The sequence below is a fragment of the Polyodon spathula genome, chromosome 3 (assembly GCF_017654505.1).
Source record: "Polyodon spathula isolate WHYD16114869_AA chromosome 3, ASM1765450v1, whole genome shotgun sequence".
NCBI classification, from domain to species: Eukaryota; Metazoa; Chordata; class Actinopteri; order Acipenseriformes; family Polyodontidae; genus Polyodon; species Polyodon spathula.
The window spans coordinates 74,133,644-74,152,356 of NC_054536.1; positions in this window are offsets into that span (position 1 = coordinate 74,133,644).

Sequence of the window (18,713 nt, forward strand, 5' to 3'; positions counted from 1 at the left end):
TTGTTAATGAAAAAAAAAGTTTGCTATGGATCGAAAGGGTATGACTGGATTATTCAACTTGTATATTAACAGTAAAGCAGTTAATCAATCTGGATCTATGTATTTAAATTAGCTTACAATGCATTATGGTAAGAAGTCTAAGTGTGTTAAAAATAAGCTAAACAAAAGTTTGTAAAGTGTATACTGGGGCTCAGGATTGAAATAACTGTCTAAACCAAGGTGCATGTTCAAGGTACAAGCACTACTTTAGACAGAGCCAGGAGCATCAGAGCCAATGTGATGTCCCCCTTTGCACAGCCTAGATGTGAACTGGTGCCATCCGAGCTGTGTAACTCATCTTGTGCTCCCAGTGGCAGTGCTTTAATTGGATGAGCCACTCAGGGACCCAGCCATTGTAAAGTTTTAGCTGGTCTCAGAGATTTTATTCTCAATAGTGAATAAGTACTTTTCTATATGGCATGCTAGAAAAGTTGAATATTGGTCAACCTGAATGCTGCTTGGAGAGTTTATTCTCATGTTACAGCATATGTCGCAACACCCCCCCCCCCCCCCCCCCCCCCCCCCCCCAACCCCCCCCCCCCCCCCCCCGCCCCCCCCCCCCCCCCCCCCCCCCCCCCCCCCCCCCTTTATATGTCTTGTCAGTAACTATGTTCTATGTTTTTACAAGTAAAGTGCTCCAAAACCAAATTACAGTGCACAGTACCTTATGCTGGTGTAGCTAAGGCTATCATATTTTTTTTTTTTTTTTTTTTTTTTTACCGTACAGAGATTACAGTATACATCTGGACAACTGTGAAATTACCCACCTGCTAGTAAAATGTATTTAATTGTAAAAACTGCACATTCAATGAGATATCCTTGCTTATTCTTAGTACTCGCAGTGTGACTATGTAAACTTGCTGTACTCATGATAACTTAATGCTTTTGGTGGAGCTGGAAGAAATTAAGAACCGATTCCAATAAAACAGTTTTCATTCTTGAAGATAATTTGAACTAAATTTTCAGCAGTTTTCAATGGTTCTCTCTATGCTTTGTTGATTGTTTCAGAATAACAGAAACATGGCAGATGGCAATTACTGTAAAGCAAAGATAACCCTCTCTTGCGTATCAAAGAAGAGCACACATCACACAATGCAGCTAATGCATAGAATAAATTGTGGACTTTGAAGTACACTTGTCAATAACAACAACAACTGTGTTCTAATGACAAAAAGGCTAAATTGTTGAATGTGCATGCTGAAATTAACAAGTTACTACATTAAAATAATTTAAATGAAGCCTTCAAAAGAACTGAGACATTAGACCTCATAACCATCAAGTAGCAGATGAGCTGAGGCTAAGTGGTCTTCTGCATGTGGATTATTTCCAATAAGTTAATGAAATATACAGAACATAATTGCTTGAACTTGATCACACTAAAAAAAATGCATTCAGACACTTTCTGTCACCATATTGTAGGATTATGCTACAATATGGTTGCAGAAAATGTCTAACTTGATAGGCTAATAGAATGCTCTTGTCAGGAGATTTGTCGATCAAAAAGTACAAAGTTTAACTGAAATCATACGAGAATCGGCCAAAATGTTTATAAACCGAAAAATAAATTAACAAAATATTTACTGTAGTGAAATAGTCATAGGAGAACCTTCAGGGATGACTCCCCAATCAAAATGCATTTCACTAAAGCCCCAAGCCAATTGGAATTATTTTTTTGGCCTCGTACTAGAAAAGAGTTGCTGGGAAGAGTTAGTGTAGAAAAACAGCTTATAGCTGTCTGCGTGGGTGCTAGTTTATTTTGGTTGCGTTTTGCTTTGTTTGTTTTGTAAAATAAAAATGTGCAGAAAAGGTGATTTAAAATTGCAATCTCCTCTGCTATTCCCGTCACTAGCCTTGACCAGAACATTTCTATTTTGGATAATCTGGATGTATGATCAGTTTTGATCTCTTGGTGAAAAAATACTAAGCACTGAACCGGCTTTCTCTTTATAGGTTTATTTTTTGCTCTTAGTGAAGACAGTATCTACAATAGGTTCAGCTAACGGCCTATTTTCATTTGCAAAGGCAATACTTTTTGTTTATGAGCTTAGAGAATTTGGGTCATGTACATATAATAACAGAGTAATTAATATGTTTGTTTTCAGAAACATAACTGTGAATCAGGAAGCACAGAGCCACTGCTTAACCATTGAATGGACATTATATGTCTGCTGAAGATCATTTGGTTAGAGGATGCCCATAATGATTGCAGGTCCAAGGATCTTTGAAGTAATCCTTTCAAAATGGTCTTTGACTCCAATTGCAAGTCCACTGATAAAACATGGGTTCCCTGACTATGTGCCTGTGACAGATACATTACTCAATGGGGACCCTCAAGTATTCCTCAAGCTAAAGGAGTTTAACACTAGTGGCCTGCAACAATAGCACCTACCAATGCAAACTGTGCACACAGCATAAGTTATATCTGTGGGCTTTGATTTGAATATTTTCTCTTATCCTTTAATTCTAAATAATTTACTACCGGCAGGTTTATTTTTGTATCATGATCACCAATGGATTACTCTTCTACAACATTAAACTGTCTATTACAGCAGAAGCAGTGAGATATTGCTTCCAAGCCTACTGGTAAAGGCGGTTTTAGTTGTAGACAAATTAAAAACCCAAATTTCAGAAAAGTAAATGATTGTTTTCAGAACACAAAACGGATTGCACTGGTAGGGAAAATGGTGAATTTAAGTCTACCAACTGGACTGTTCGCTGGGAATGTTTGCATAAGAAACATGAAGTTTATTTGGTCTGGGTCCCGAAGTCTCTTTAGCTATATATTTTTACCCGACAGCCACACAACTGTATCGCAGATTTGATTTGTTTTCATTTGTTAGAGAAGTAGCTGCTCAAAAACATTAAAAGAAGAATAGCACTACAGTTTATGCTAAACTCCAATTTAACTTATACTTTATAAAGCTGAATATTTTAACAATGACAATAACTATACCTGTATTGAAAATGCAAAGGTTCAGTTTACGAAAGTATATTAGCCCTTTTACATTAAAAGTATAAAATACAAAACAAATTTTATATATATATATATATATATATATATATATATATATATATATATATATATATATATATAGCTGATATATATATATATATATATATAAATTGATTGAAAATGTTTACACAGTAAATAAGCTGCATTATAAAGTCTATTGAAGAATAATATTTTGGCAACACAAGACAAAGGAGTTGTAGCAAACTACAACAAAGAAAATAGCCACAGAATAGTACAAAAAAATTATAGAATACCACAATCCACAATCAGAGCAATAATCAAGAAGAACCTCAGAACAAATTCAACTGGAATGCTTGAACGAAGTGGAAATCCTGAAAAAATTACTGGTAGATCAGGTAGGAGAATCAACTGAGCAGCTAAACAAAAATCCAAGATTAAAAACCAAGGTCTTAAAGAAAGATTTAGAAGCATCAGGCATAACAGTGCATGACAGAACCAGAGACATTAATGTGATTGAAGTTCGAATGAATGTAACAAAACATTCTACAAAGTATGATACCATCTGCTTGTAGGCTGATTGGCAGGCAGTTTATCTTCCAACACGACAATGACCCAAAGCATACGGCCAAATCAACTTTGGAATTGTTGAAGAAAGCGAAGATCTAATTTCTGGAATGGCCTTTGTAATCATCAGATCTCAATCTCAAAATACAGTTGTAAGTGAACTTTTAAAAAATTATACATGAAAAATGCACTTGAAATCTGCATGTCTGCAAGGCATCCTCAACATTAGGGTAGTGAACAAATCGGAAACGCTGATGACTTGCATCTACAATGTTCAACTCCTTATAGGCCTGTATCATTGTATCCCGTTTTTTCAGAAGGGCTGACAGTATTCATGGGAATGTTGAAATATGCAGCAGCATCTTTCTTTTTTTGTACGGTGGTGCATTATCCACCACTTTCAACACCTCCACTTTCGTCTGCAAGGATAGTGCACATTTTTGCGTGACCACTATGGCAACTCAAAATGCATCATAAGATCTGTAGTCCCCAAACAGCACTAAAATATAGAACAGAGGCACTAATCTGGACGGAAGTGAATACATTTCCCAATATCCTTTGCACTCAGCTATTCGAACCAGGGCGATTCATTTTATTCACATTTCTCTTTTCTGGGAGGACTCCAGAATAATTCACACTAACAGTAAATTCAGGTTAAGTGAATGTGGATTATAAGAAGTCATTTACAATAAGCGACTGATAAATTTAGCTGGGACCTTGTAGAAAATTCATACTAACCCGCAATTATTCTAATCTTATTTCGTTTTAACGAGAACTGACTGTTTTTTCATTTTTGTTTCATCATATTTTAAAATTGGAATATAATTGATGTAAGAGTGTACACTTGAGCTTTTCCTGTAGTGTCAGGGTGCAGCAGTCAAAACAGTCCCTTTCCTTTCACTGATAAAAAGAGACAATTTTTGACTGCTCTACAATAGCACTGTTTATGTTAATAACATAGACCACTCAAAAATAAAACCCATTACATTATTACGTTGTAATTATACATGCATGTGTTATTTCAGCTATTACTGTTTAATTTCAGAAGGAATTAAGTTTTTATAAGTTCAGTAAACACATTATGTAATTGTGCTGTAATAACACCTGTGGTTTGTGAGTGTGCTTAGACAATAACATTGGCACTGACATTACATGTACAAGTCATTTGTCCTTTTGAAATCAAAAGAAGGAAACCTGAACTTTATCTTAACATAACTTTAACCTATTTATAAATGGACATTTAAAATTCCTATTTAGCAGAATTAGATTTGGATCATTTTGATAAAGAAAGCCTCTAGGAAGTCTGAGGTATGAGGTAAGTTTCTGGCCAGATTTTAAAGACTGAAACACCTCCTTATATGGTTGAATTCAGCCGAATCTATCAAGCTTTATCTATTGCAGAAACCCTAAAAGTCAAGAATACCTGCCAGCCCACATAAGCTTTTAATTTAGGGATTACTGTTACAATAAAAAGGACTACTGGTAATTTACTATTTAATAATTGGTTTTGTAATGTGTTTATTGTATTACTGTATAATCTCAAAGCAAGTTTAATGTCTCTCACTCTTTTTTATTACATCATCCTTCCAAACTCATTTTAGAATCTTAAGAGGTATACAAGGTACCCTAGTCTTGCCGTACCCAAAGACATCATCAGTGCCTGTGGTTTCCAGGCCACCTATAGAATTGGTACCATTCCATTATAATGTCTAGACAAAGAGAAGGAGATGTGATTCCTTTTATTGGACTAACTAAACACTAATTAATCACAAGCTTTCAAGGCCTCAAAAGGTGAAAGTAGGAAAGAGAGATTGATGCTTACATGTTTACAATCTCTCTCTGTCTATCATCTCTGGACAAACACAGTACAAAATGTTCAAAAGTTCTCGTATAATATATATAATTTATATATATATATATATATATATATATATATATATATATATATATATATATATATATATATATATATACATACACACACTGGCATAAAAGCAATACAACTGTAACACAAACTTGTTTTATTGATTTTTTTTTAATTTTATATAGCGCCCAAAGCACTTTACAAGATACAAGACTACAGTGTGAGAACTATGCATCAGTGAACTATATACCTCATGGTTACAAGCCCATTTCCAACCACACAGCCTCCTACGATTTCCATTAAACTTCCAGTAAACTAATGTGATCCATCTGCATTTCCTTCCATCTAATGATGTAGATATCCTCCTGCCTGGTGTTGATGGTTGAAGTGTAATACTGGCTCCAGGGATCAGCCTATTTTGCCTTCCTGGCACATAAGCACACACAACGGCTGCAATGCTGGCTCCAGGGATCAACCAAAGTGCGACTTCACTAGCACATCAGCATCAAGGCTCGAAAGTGATTCTGGCATCCCAGCATCACTCCCCTCCGTCTCCCACTCAGCTATGCCCAGCTTACTTACCATCCTTTCCATCGATGTTGCTTTCTTTCTACTGTGCTTCAGGTCCCCAACCAGAATCTTTTCCTCTCAACCAGAGCCAGTTGCTGCTCCTCTCTGCTGCTTCAGAAAAGTTCTTCACTATGTGTCGCAACTCTTGACCACTGAATCCGATGTCTCTGAGAAACCAGGTTGTGAAGTGTGCCACAAATCCTTGACAACCCACCTCCACTGGCTAAACCTCTCCTCGCTGTTCTGCTTCAGCAGCTAGATGAGTGTACTGAAGTTTCTTTCTTTCATACGCTTCATCCAAAGCATCCTCCCTTGGCATATGTTAACTCTGCCAGGTGAACAAGGGTACTGATTCAGACCACAAGACAATATCAGGTTGAAGGTTAGTGTTGGCAATCTCTTGTGGGAAAATAAGCTGTTGTCCAACATATGCCAGCATTTTCCAGTCTCTATCTGATTCCAGTTCTCCTAGACGAGTTTTGGTTTTAATACCTTTTGTTGGTGGTTGCTCCACTGGACGGAGCAATGTTGTTCTTCATGTGTCATATAGGTGGCAACCTGTTGGTCATGCAGTGCTTCTCTTCCAATGCTAAGGCCAAACATCACAGCGCCTAGTCATGACGCAAAGTAAACCGTTCTTGGCTAAGACCCACCTTACAGCTTGTCAAAATATGTCTTAATGTAGATGGCGATGAATACAAAGGACACGACAGCTCCTCTCCTACCGATAGATTAAGATTCTGTGGTGATGAGAGAACATCATATGTTTACCTGATGAGGAAACTGATCCTGCTCTGTTTCATTGCCCATAAGTCTCGCCAGCCAATTTTGCATTGTTCCACACTCTTTCATCTCATCCATTCTCCCTACTTGGCCTGGGAAATTTCCTTTACGCACCTCATCCTTGCTTCCTGCTTTTGCACTGTTGACTACCAGCTTTCTCAGTTGAGCTGGGGTTGCTCTGTGCCATGTAGATCTGTGCATCTTCCACAGCTTTCTTTGCCGCCCATTTTCTTCCAGTTTTCAACACAGGTGCTGCCTCCCTCACACATTCGCCGTGTGCCTCTACCAATGTCATTTCCAATTGAACTTTGGTGCACTTAAACTCCCCAGTTAGAGCGAAAACTGGCAGCTGCAGTATCCCTTTACCATACAGTCTCACTCTACTAAGCATTTCCAGATGTATGCTGTCTATGCTCTTCAACCATTGCACTGCTTGTTGTCTAACTTCTCCCACACAAACTGTATCCTTTAGGTCCCCATCATACATTCTCCCAAGACAGGCTTCTCAGACACTGTTGATATTGCCTCACCATTAATATAGAACCTCTTATCCACTACTTTACCTTTAATAATAGAGATGCTCCTTGACTTAGTGGACTTGAATTGCATTCATGCTCATTCAATGGTATTGATTTGTTTGCCCACCGATTAGTGCAGGCTACTGTTGTAGGCTACTGTTGTAGTTATGATTGTCAGGTCATCCATGTATACTCTCATTGGTGGCAGTCGCATTCCAGAAGCCAAGTGTTCTCCTCCCACCACCCATTTTGACACCCTAATAATTACATCCATTGCCATGGTAAAAGCCAGTGGAGAAAAGGTACATGCTGCCATTATTCCAACGTCTAGACATTGCCATGTAGTGCTGAATTCTGAAGTTGAAAAATGAAATTGCAAATCTCTGAATTAGGCTTTAACTAAGTACTAAGTTTGTTATTGTCCTCAGTACACTGAAAAAATTAAATGCTGCCTGTGAAAGGGGTGTGGGAAAACACAGGGCAGACACAAAGGTTAACGATGAAATGCCTGCACAGGTGCCCAGATTTATTAGCCTGCGCTCAGCTGTCAGGGGCTTCTATGGTAGTTCGGGGCACTCTACCAGCAATGGTATTGTGCCCCGTTTCCTGGCAACACACACACAGGTGTGACAACACAAACAAATAAGGAGAAGGTGAAAGGGAAAAGAAAAAAAAAGGAAAAACTACAAAATAAAGGGGCAGGTTTTTATTTTCAACCGCGGCTCGTTGCTCCCTCTAGCGGTGGAAGCCCTGAGAATCAGGCACTGCTCTATACCCTCTCCTGTGTACTGTGGGACTGCTCAGTCCTGCTACGCTAACTATCTAAAATAGTTGAGTAAATCATTAGTGCGTGGCGTGCTTGCACCATTGGTCCTGGATCTCACGCTGGAGCTGCCGCGCTGTCTCTCCGACTCGCTGCTCCTTTTTAGGTCAGAATTCCGCCGGGATGTCACACTCCCCCATACTACCTGCATGGGCCATACAAAACAGTGCCTTTTTATTCAGCCATACACCCCGTATAGTCCCACCCCCCAGCCAATGACAGAACATCAGCCAAATTCCTCACAACTGATACGTGTCAACCAAGCATTGCCTGACAGCGTGGGAATGTACAGGGTCTCTGAACTCCCCACCTCACGCATGCACCCAATGGCCAGTCCAGATCCCTCCCCTCTCACACTGCCCAAAGACGTTCATGTGCTACTGAACCGTATGCATTAGTTAAATCCAGGAATGTCACATGAAGCTCCTTCCTCTCCTTTTTAGCTGTTTGAATTTGCTGCCAGATCACACTGATGTACTGTAAGCCTCCTGGGAAACCTGGAATACCGGCTTTCTGTACTGAAGTGCCAATGAAGCAGTTCTTCAATAGGTAGGCTCACAATCTTTGAGCAACAATGCTAAAGAAAATCTTGCCTTCCACATTTAACTGGGAAATAAGGTGAAACTGACCAATACTCGTAGAATCATTTTCTTTGGGTGTAAAGACCCCACCTGCTCGGCGCCATGCTCTTGGTACAGCCTGTTTTTCCCATGCCACTTTCATCAATTTCCACAAGATTCGTAGAACACCAGGGGAACTCCATTAGGCCCAGGAGATGATGACGCCTTTTTCACAGCTTGCTCTACTTTTTTCCACAGGTGCGCAGTCCTCCATTTGGTATTCTGGTGGATTGATAGGTGGGATGTCTGAAGGAATTGACATAGGCTCCTGCCTTTTTTAATCTGTGTGCGTTACATCGAGATATAGATTTAGTTGTTTTTAGTGTACCATTTTTCACCCTGGTAAATATCTTCTTTACATATTTGAATGGGTCTCTATAAAAGTTAGTTCTAGCACGCTCCTTGTTTTTGCAGCATTTCCGTAGGTGCTCAGCTCTGCGCAATGTTGCAAGCTTATCTTTTATGACACTTTGAAACAGATTGAGTCCCTCCTTTTGACTTTGTTCTGTTCTCCATTGCTTCATCAGCTGCCTCCTTTCTCTACGTCCTCAATCTCCTGCTGCAGTCTAAACTTTACAGGAATAGTTTGTACTTTCTCCTTTCTTTTTTCAACTCCAAATCTCTTGCTTTCATATGCGTAGATGGTATCCCCAAATTTATCCAGCTTCTTTTCGACTGTTCCACCTAACCTTTTCAATGCAAAACAGAGATCTGTGTTTACTGTGCCCCATGTTGTTTTCTCAGAGGCTGCTGGCCATTTAACTCCAGGCTTGAGCTGGTTGAGGTTCTTTTCTCTCTTACGCTGGTTCATCTGACTGAGTTCACATGGATCATTAGTTTCATCACTAGTTGTGTTTATACAAGTCCCCCTCTTGCTGATTGCTGATATCCTGCAAACTATGGTTTGCTTCTTGTCACTGAATTTCATTATTCTGACTTGACTGACTTTGTAAAAAGTACTGATCAATGTGAGGCCCTTGTTCCTTCTCCATCAAGCATTTCATTCTCCCTTGATGAATCTTCAAACCCCTAACCATTGTCACTTTGCTTCAGCCACAGACACAAACCTGGAGCCCCATTTCTTTGCTAACTGGACATATTGTGCTAGTCCTTTGCAAAATACACTCTATTCTTATATCGGTTTCCTTTCCTAAGTCATTAACCATGTTGTCAAACCTTCAGTCATCTTCCGCCCCTGCTCTCGCAGACTCTAGGGGTATTTTTCTCTTTAATTTCTTAGAAGCCTTGTGCGGGTGCCTCCAGCATCCTGTTTCATTTGAAAATACAGAGCTGGATACTCCCAGCTTGGATGGTTAAACCCTGCCAGCCCCAGTGGGGTCTATTTCCTCCTGTCAGCTGTCTTTCTAGGCTGTCACAAGGTTTGGACTGAGCTGAGTAGGATAATTCTCTGAGGTCTTCAAGTGGGCACCTTTCATCCTTGGTGTTTTGTCGACTAGCTCGCTACACCTTAACAGGGCTCGACAGTGATTACATTTTGAATTTAGCTTTTAGATTATATGTAACTTACACTATTTACTGCAAATGTTTCATAATGCCAGCTAATGTTTAATATACTCATATTTACTGACATGTAATTTGACAATTTGAAAATATTTGCTTACATGTAATTAAAAGTTAACCATAGCGAGTCATTTAAAATATTAAGTTAGTTTTTAATTGCTGTTTGTGGTATTTTATGGGTTGGGAGGGCTCATCTGGCTCTTTTTAGTCTGAATGTTTCATTGGAAGGGGAGGGAGGGATAACTAAAAATTGAGGGTTCAGGATGGGTAAAAAGTGTAAAGTGCTTTTAAAAGCAAAAACAGTGGGGGAAAAGGGGCAAGATGCGTGCTTGGTTGTTTGGAATGTCAAGGTGTATTTGTTCGTTTGATTTGATTCTTGTTTGCAAATTTTTAGCAATTGATTAATTGCTATTTCGACTGAATATAATAAAGTAAAATTTAAAAGTAAAAAAAAATAAAAATAAGTTTCCAGCATTGGCTATTTCTTTAGCTTTCTTTATTGTAATGCTCCTAACAGCAAACACTAACTATATCCCCTGAAGGTAAATAACTAAGCCAGCTAGTTTTTCAGACAAACACATCTTTTCAGTATTAATTTTCTGTTACCGTTGAAAGAGATATGTTTAATAAAATGATACTAACTTGCGACTAAGATGAATCGATAAACTTGTAGTACTGCTGAGGAAGGAAAGCACCGATCAGCAAATCTCAGGTAGACAAGTTTAATTGATTCTTTATTTTTAAGGTCACAGGTTTGATTAATAGATTAATCATGAATCGATTAAAACCCCACTGACATTATATAATAAAATCTTTATATTAATAACATATTTTCTATTTGGATAATAGCACCGCTAATTAAGAGCCCTTGTCTTCAGTTAACTGTTTTTGTCTTGCTCTTTGGGTGCTTTACTATTATCATATTCAGTTATCTACTGAAGCACGTGAAGCCTCTGTATGAGGTACAGTTGATACATATCAAAACATACTTATGTTTATGTAAATACGTTCTGTGAATCTGTATTTTGATGGTACTTTTTTCATTGTGTATATCTTCAGACAAACCTGAAAGACTTTAAACCCTACCGTACATGCTCCAGGAAGAGGCCACCCGTCTAAAGCTCAAAGTTTCCAGGACTGACTCTGCACTCATTAAAACAGGTCACATTTACAATAATCTTGTGTTTCTTTTTTTGTTTGGTCAGAGCAAGCTGATCTCTTGGAACAAGCCCTTTGTGTTGTGTTGGCATAACCATGCTAATTGTTTTATAATGATAATCAAAAAGCTCCACTGCTAGAATCATCAATTATCCAATTAGAACTGGGTCACATTTTTGTGGTTTCCATTAAGTCGTCTTGTACACTGGTGCCTCTTTTTCTGAAAGAAGGATGCTTCCTGCCATCCTGAGAGGAGGGATTTATAGAGTGGGTGGTAGATTAAATTAAAAAAATAGATAACTGTTGCCTTTAACTACATCTGAGAAAAATGTTATGTGAAGTGCAGTGTTGCAGTTCTCCAAAAATAGATTGAAAGGAAAATGGCAATAACATATAAACTAATTGGCCGCTTTGTACTGTAAACTTCTTAGCAGATGTACGATGTAATGCTAAAGTTATTCACCCACACAGTATGGAAGAGACTACAATATCACTGTGTCTTGATCTGGTATTGCTTCTACAGCTATTAAAAGGGAGAGAAAGCTGTTTTCTTTTCATTATCGTTTCTCCTGGTGATGGTGATGAATTTGTCTGACTCACATCAGCACTGAAATTCTTTTCAATTAAGAACCTATGCTTACAGATGGTATTGCATTAGAAATGGTCTATTTCTATGACTATAACAACAAATATTGAGAAATGTCAGGAATTAGATGATATATTACTGTGTGTGTAATGGTCTGCAGTATTTCAAACTGTACGACACAGGGAAGAGCTTACTTGATGACAATCTGGCAAAGGTGGTATGCAATCCCCTGGAAGGATCAGTTTCATTACTGTCTGAGCAATTTAATTGTGTATTAGGATATAACATTGCGGGAAAAATGTATTAAGGCTGTTATGTAACTATAGTTTAGTAATTTTATTTTTAAAAAATCAGCAATATTTTAAAAGAAAACACAATTACAAGCAAGACTAAAATGTTTTAAATGGGACGGGCTCTTTTCAAGGCTCTGTGTCAAAATGCGTTCAAAGCATGAGAAATTTATCCAGAAATTTTATCATGAAATTGTAGCAGTTTCCATCATAAAACCTAGCTACGAAGGAGGGAAATATATAGCCTGTGTGACAGGCACTATAAAAAGGCAGTAGCAAAGCCTTTTAGGCACCAATGACATGGCAAAATATAATACATTTCCTCAGTGTCAATTGTGTAGGTTTGAGTAATGACACCATATGGCTGGTCCAGTTTGTCACCCACGACCATGACTACATGAAACCTTACAACAAACATCTGTAAGTTATTTAAGCCAGTCACTGTTTGTCCTTTTGAAGAAATAAAAAATCCAAAGCAGCTAAGGAGAGTAAGAGTTAAATGGGTCAGGCTTGGAAGACAGAAAAATATACATTATTTCGATAATCTTTGAAGTTAGCTAAAATGGCCATTCATTACTTGACTCTAAGGAATATACCGGTTTCCCCAGCAACAAATAGTTAAAAAACCTAATAGTTAAAAAATCTTCTAACAATATTCCAGGTAGTTATGTTTAACAAAATGTTACCAATGATCTTTCTGTCTTTATTCTCAAAAGCAGTTACATGCAAGTTTCAAGAAACAGAATTGAAACCTTCTTGAGAAACTTGATAATTATTTGAAAATGCTACCTTCAGCTTGTAAAATGTTGAGAAAAAGTTGCCTGAAAGTTGCTTCATGTTTTATTTATTTTACAATTTAAAAGCAGATACTGAAATTTGGGATATATGAATCAATTCTATGAACTCCACTCCAGTTGCAGTAGCACCACTATAGTTAGGGTTGAGTAGGCACTTTAATGTTAAAGCCCAGTTTTTGTACTTTAATAACTTCATTCCTGTTAAATAGATTTGAGTGAAATATTGCATTTCTGGTCTCATTGCTTAGATCACTTGACATAGCCCATTTCGTACCACTCGGATGTGCAGATTCCGAGATCCAGATAGTGGAAAAATTTAAATATATTGAATTCTTCTCTCCAGCCATCAGGCTGAATGCAGTGCTGCTCTGGCAGTACTGAAGATGCGATTCTCTCTGCATCTTTTAAAAGAGAAGACATCTAGCCTTTTATTTTATTTTTCAATACTTATTTTGTTTTAGTTATTATACAAGTTAAATACATTTTTTTTTTTAATTTAGAAGAGAAAACAATGGACACACTTTTAAATAGGACTACTACGACTACTCGGACGCCACATTCCCTTTCTGCGGTCAGTCCGATTCGGTAGGTCATATTTATTTTCTTTGCGCCAGGCTGCATCCGTTCTTTTTGTTCTTGAAGAACCTCCTGCTGCAGTTCTGGCTGCATTTCTCCACTTTATACAAACAAACAAAAAAAAAGCAGCGGCAGCATCTTTAATTTCTATTATCCTATTCTTATTGCTGAGAGTATTCTCAAATAACGTGCTAGTATTATCAGCTTGACAAAGCACTAATAGTAACATTTTAAAAAAATGTTGTAATGGTTAATTAAGATACTTACTTGATTGTTTTTTGTTTTATAATACATTATTTACTTACAGTAATTTCCTACTGCAGAAATTCTGATTACTGTATATACTGATGAAGACTGAATAGAATAAATGTTCTAGATAGGAACAGAAATAATAAGATTGGCCATACAAGGAAATATCAGTAAGTAGTTGGCACGAATAATAATAATACAATTATATATTGTATTAGTATTATATTGTATCTATTGTAACGCATCGGCAAGGCAGAAGAAAAACAGTGGAGACAATCTTTGGGTGCTCTTTGCTGCTCTCACAGGCAGATTGGTTGAATAAAAATCAACTAATCACAGTAAAGTATTTGCCAAATTTCCAGTTGCTCTTATTTTGTGTACAGGTGTCACCCAGAGCATTGCACTCCACACTTATTCCAATGTCCAAAAATCAAAACAACAACAACAAAAAATAACATACCTGGTATCTTTCAGAAAATGTTACTGAAACTACAGAAATAGAAAAGAAAGAAATAGTCATAACAAGGTAAGATTTAAACCTTGAATGCTACTGGCCAAAGTTTCTCTGGCTGCACTTTTTGTTTTTAATAATTAGTCTCACCACAACACAGCACCTGTAAGCTTAAGCTCAGCACACACGTGGAAACATGTTTCTTCAAAAATTGTCAGGAAGCATTGTCGGGAAAACTTTTAAAAGGAGCATGCGATCATTCCTGCTGCTCACTCCAAAAATGGAGGAAAGCCTTTTTCCACTGAGTGGTGCTGCACTTATAAGTGCGCTAACACTTTGTAAACAGGAACAGTCATGTGGACAAGGGAATGGATCCTAAATCAGAAGAAGAGAGGAGCGTGCCATAATCTTTTAAATGCGCTACAATTGAGTTATCACAATTTTGTTTGGATAGATCTAGACACTTTTGAGGTGCTTAAAATTACACTAGAATGCGCCAGCATACATGCCAATAAAATGATTGATTGTAGCAGGATTCCAAACCATGTCATCTTCTGTAGAAGTCAACATCTTGCATAGTCACATGATTTCTCATGCTCACAGTCTCTCCTGATTGGCTAAAGGCAAATGTTTCTTAAAAATGTTTCTCAAAGTAGAACCCTGGTCTACTCCGGGAAACATGTTTCCTTGTTGCTGTTCTATCAGAATTCACTTAGGATTTAAGCTTTATCCTTGTGCTGATGCCTACTTCAATTAAAACATATGCACAATTGTGTCTTCTCATGTTTTGTGCTGTGTGTGGAGTTTATGACAGAAGTGACTGATTGGAGAGGAGAATGCCTGAAGCATCATATTTTACCAGCCCTTGACAAACTTTGTCAAAACACTTCTGACTAGTAGGTCTACTTCTACATTTTTAAGAATTAGAAGAAAATAAATATTGCATTCACTCAAAGCATGATATAACATCAGATACAAAAAGCTGTAGCAGTAACATTTTTAAATATAGTTTTGGCTCCAAAACTAAATTATTTGTGTTAACCCTGTGCAAAATATTGGATTGTATTTAATGAATTATTATTATTATTATTATTATTTAGTTGACGCCTTTATCCAAAGTGACATATAGAGACTTGGGGGTGAACTACGCATCAACAAATGCTGCTGCAGAGCCACTTACAATAGGACTTCAGTTTTACGACTCATCCGAAGGACGGCGCACAAGGAGGTTAAGTGAGTTGCTCACGGTGACACAGTGAGTCAGTGGCTGAAGTGGGATTGAACCTGTAACCTCCTGATAACAAGCCCCTTTCTTTAACCACTGGACCACCAAGCCAAAATAATGAATGAATGAATGGATGAATGAATAGTGCCAAATCTCAACACCGTGGCCCTAAAAACCTGACTTCGGTGTAGCAGACCTTCAGCATAGTTTTGCTGTATGTAGTACCCAGCTGGATTAACAGAGTTCACAAGTAGTGGTATTTAGATTCACCAGTGAATAGAATACAATTAATAGAATTTGAGTTTCTTTTATTAAACATTGTTATTCTCAAAACAGTAAATGATGATATGAAATGTCTCCAGGGATTGCGTTTACACACAACGAAACTATAATCAAAGATTAAAGAGAATAAAAACACCTATATTAAAAACACTATAATCAGACCATCTCTGGTGGGTTAACATTAATGAGTCCACAAGAAAGCATTTAAAAACCCTTTCAGGATTTTTTAATCTACCACCTGTGCTATTAAAAGAAAATCAAAATAAACTTTTTTAATTCGAAACAGTGACAGAGGCTTTTTTAAACATCACTTCTGAAAAGCTTTAATGAGGAGCTGCCCGGTGTTTTACCTGTAGAGGTAGCGCCTTACCTGAGAAAAACAGAAAATATCCCCGGGCGTCAAACATGCAGTCTGAGAATCCACTAGCAAGTCTGTTTCCTTCCTAAACATCTACCTCCACCCAGCAAAATATTTAAACTAGTGCCAGCAACATAAATAAGACGAGCTAGCTAATAGACTCTTGGCTACCTATATACAACCTGAAGTCACAAGTCCTTTGTTTGTATATTCTTTTGAAGCCTGGGAAAAAAATATCAAAGTGTTACAGGTTGACAGCGCTACAAACACTTAGATGTTGGCTGGTTGATAAAGAAAAACCCATAGACAACAGAATGGCTTTTTTTTTCACGTTGCACTGCCCCTGAAGCACTTCTCAGGGAAATGAAAGGTGGGCTGTCAGGGTACCGATTACATGCCCTGACTTGAAGCTGACAGGGCTGTGTGAACGAACTGCTCTCTCTGGCTTCCAGACAAGAAATGGGCCCAGCAGCCCCAGGTAATGCTGTCCTCCAACATGACAGCTTGACAAGTCAGTTTCCATTAGGCAGCAGTATCAGGAAGTAAATAACTAGGCCTTCCTCAGGATACTCTACACTAGGCAGCTGAAAATGATATGGTAGGAGGCAGCCTGTAGCTCTTCTAGCAATTTTGGTTGAGGCGTATCTCTCTCTAGTCGAGGGGGATAAGCACTAGGCCCAGTTTTAACATGTTGCACTTTTTTCCCCGAAGGATATAGAAATTGGCAACAGTATTTGAACCTTTCTATATCCAAATAGACTGAGCCTATCACAGTGATATCCTAACATTTTATTACACTCGTGTTGAGGAGATGCCTGAAGCTGTTGTTGTGTTTTTAACCAGTTTGAGCCAAATCCGGAAATTAAGAAAGGGATACATTTGAATGACTGAAAAAGAAAGATTGCAAAGTCAAGACTGGAGTTTTGTGTCCTCCTTTTTTACAGTACTGAAACATTTATCACACTCATATCGAGACACAATACAGCCAACATTCCCTGCTTAAGGTTTAGCGAAGGGGCGCATATGTATTTATAACATTTAAAAAAGTCTATAACATAAAGAACATCTCCATGTCGGACAATTACAATTAGTAGGATGTACTTTATTTGTATAAAATTGGAATGCATTTTTTCTTCCTAATATATCAAAATATTTCGAAATCTGGATATAATTTAGATCTGCTGATTTTTTGCCAGTTAGCCTATCTGAGGCGAAGTTGGTGAAGATGTTTGTGTTTATGAACCAGAGGTGGCATAGCATAATAAAGCTTTATCGAAAGCATATAGTAGTAAAAAAAAAAAAAAAAAAAAGAAAAGGAAGATTTTATTAGTTGTTAAGCATCTAAGCATAGATTTAAATACTTTTCCATGTCAATACAGGGTGTTGACCAAACTGTAATGTATAACCAAACGATTTACAAATACAAAGCAGGGCACACATTTAATTCTGTGGTACTGAAGAAAGGAAATTCTGTGAATTCTGTCTCCAGGGGAAACAGTGCAGGAAAATCTCCATGAAGAAATATACAGTAGTGTATTGTGACGGATAAAGTGTGGTGCCCCTTATAGTGTTTGCAGGCTGAAGCTAGTTCTCAACAGTGGACTATTTTTTCATGCCCACTTGGTGTAGGGATACAGTACATCAATCCACCTGTGTGTGCACTGTCACATTTATAATTGGAAGGATTCCCCTGCTAAATTAGTCCCTGTTTGTATTTGGCAGATGTGATTGGGTTGGGATAACATCCATCACAGAGTTTAGCCAGTATGCGGGTGTGTTGCGTGACGGAAGCCCCGCCAATGTAAATAGTATTGTGTGTGAATGCAAGTTTAGCAGAGATGGGGTTAAATCCATCATTTGTGGAATGTGGCCATTCCCTAATAAGTTATTTAGTGCTACATAGGAGTATATAATGGGAGAAAAAAATCTTTTGTTTTGTGGTGGTTGGAGGAGAGAAGCCAGTGAAGGCCATGTTCAGCCTGGCATTACGGAGTGTTTATATTGCATATATTCCTTGCTGTATTTTTTTATTTTTTGTTTAACACCTTTATTTTGGCCCTCAACCTGTTTGTTTGTTTTTTGTTCTGTTTCATTAAGAAATGTGCACGCTAGTGCTTAAACTGCAGGTTTCATGTCTCTGAGTCTTATAAATATGTCTGGAGTGGTTGGGTAGGGTTAGAGCGAGAGAAGGGAGAAGAGAGAGAAGGGAGCTGGCACAACGAGAGACAAGAGGTGCACCAGGAGAGTTTGGGTAATTAATACTGTACTCAGGCTCGAAATAAAGAAACAGTAATCCCCACCCAGGAAATTAGTGATAAAAACCTACGACTGTTGTGGCAATTTCACTATGCTTATTGAGACAGCACCCCCCTCCATTACAGTATAATAATTCAAAGATTTAGAAAAGCTGTGATTTAGTGACAGATTGGCTTGGGATATACAAAAAAGTATGGGCTGACATGACG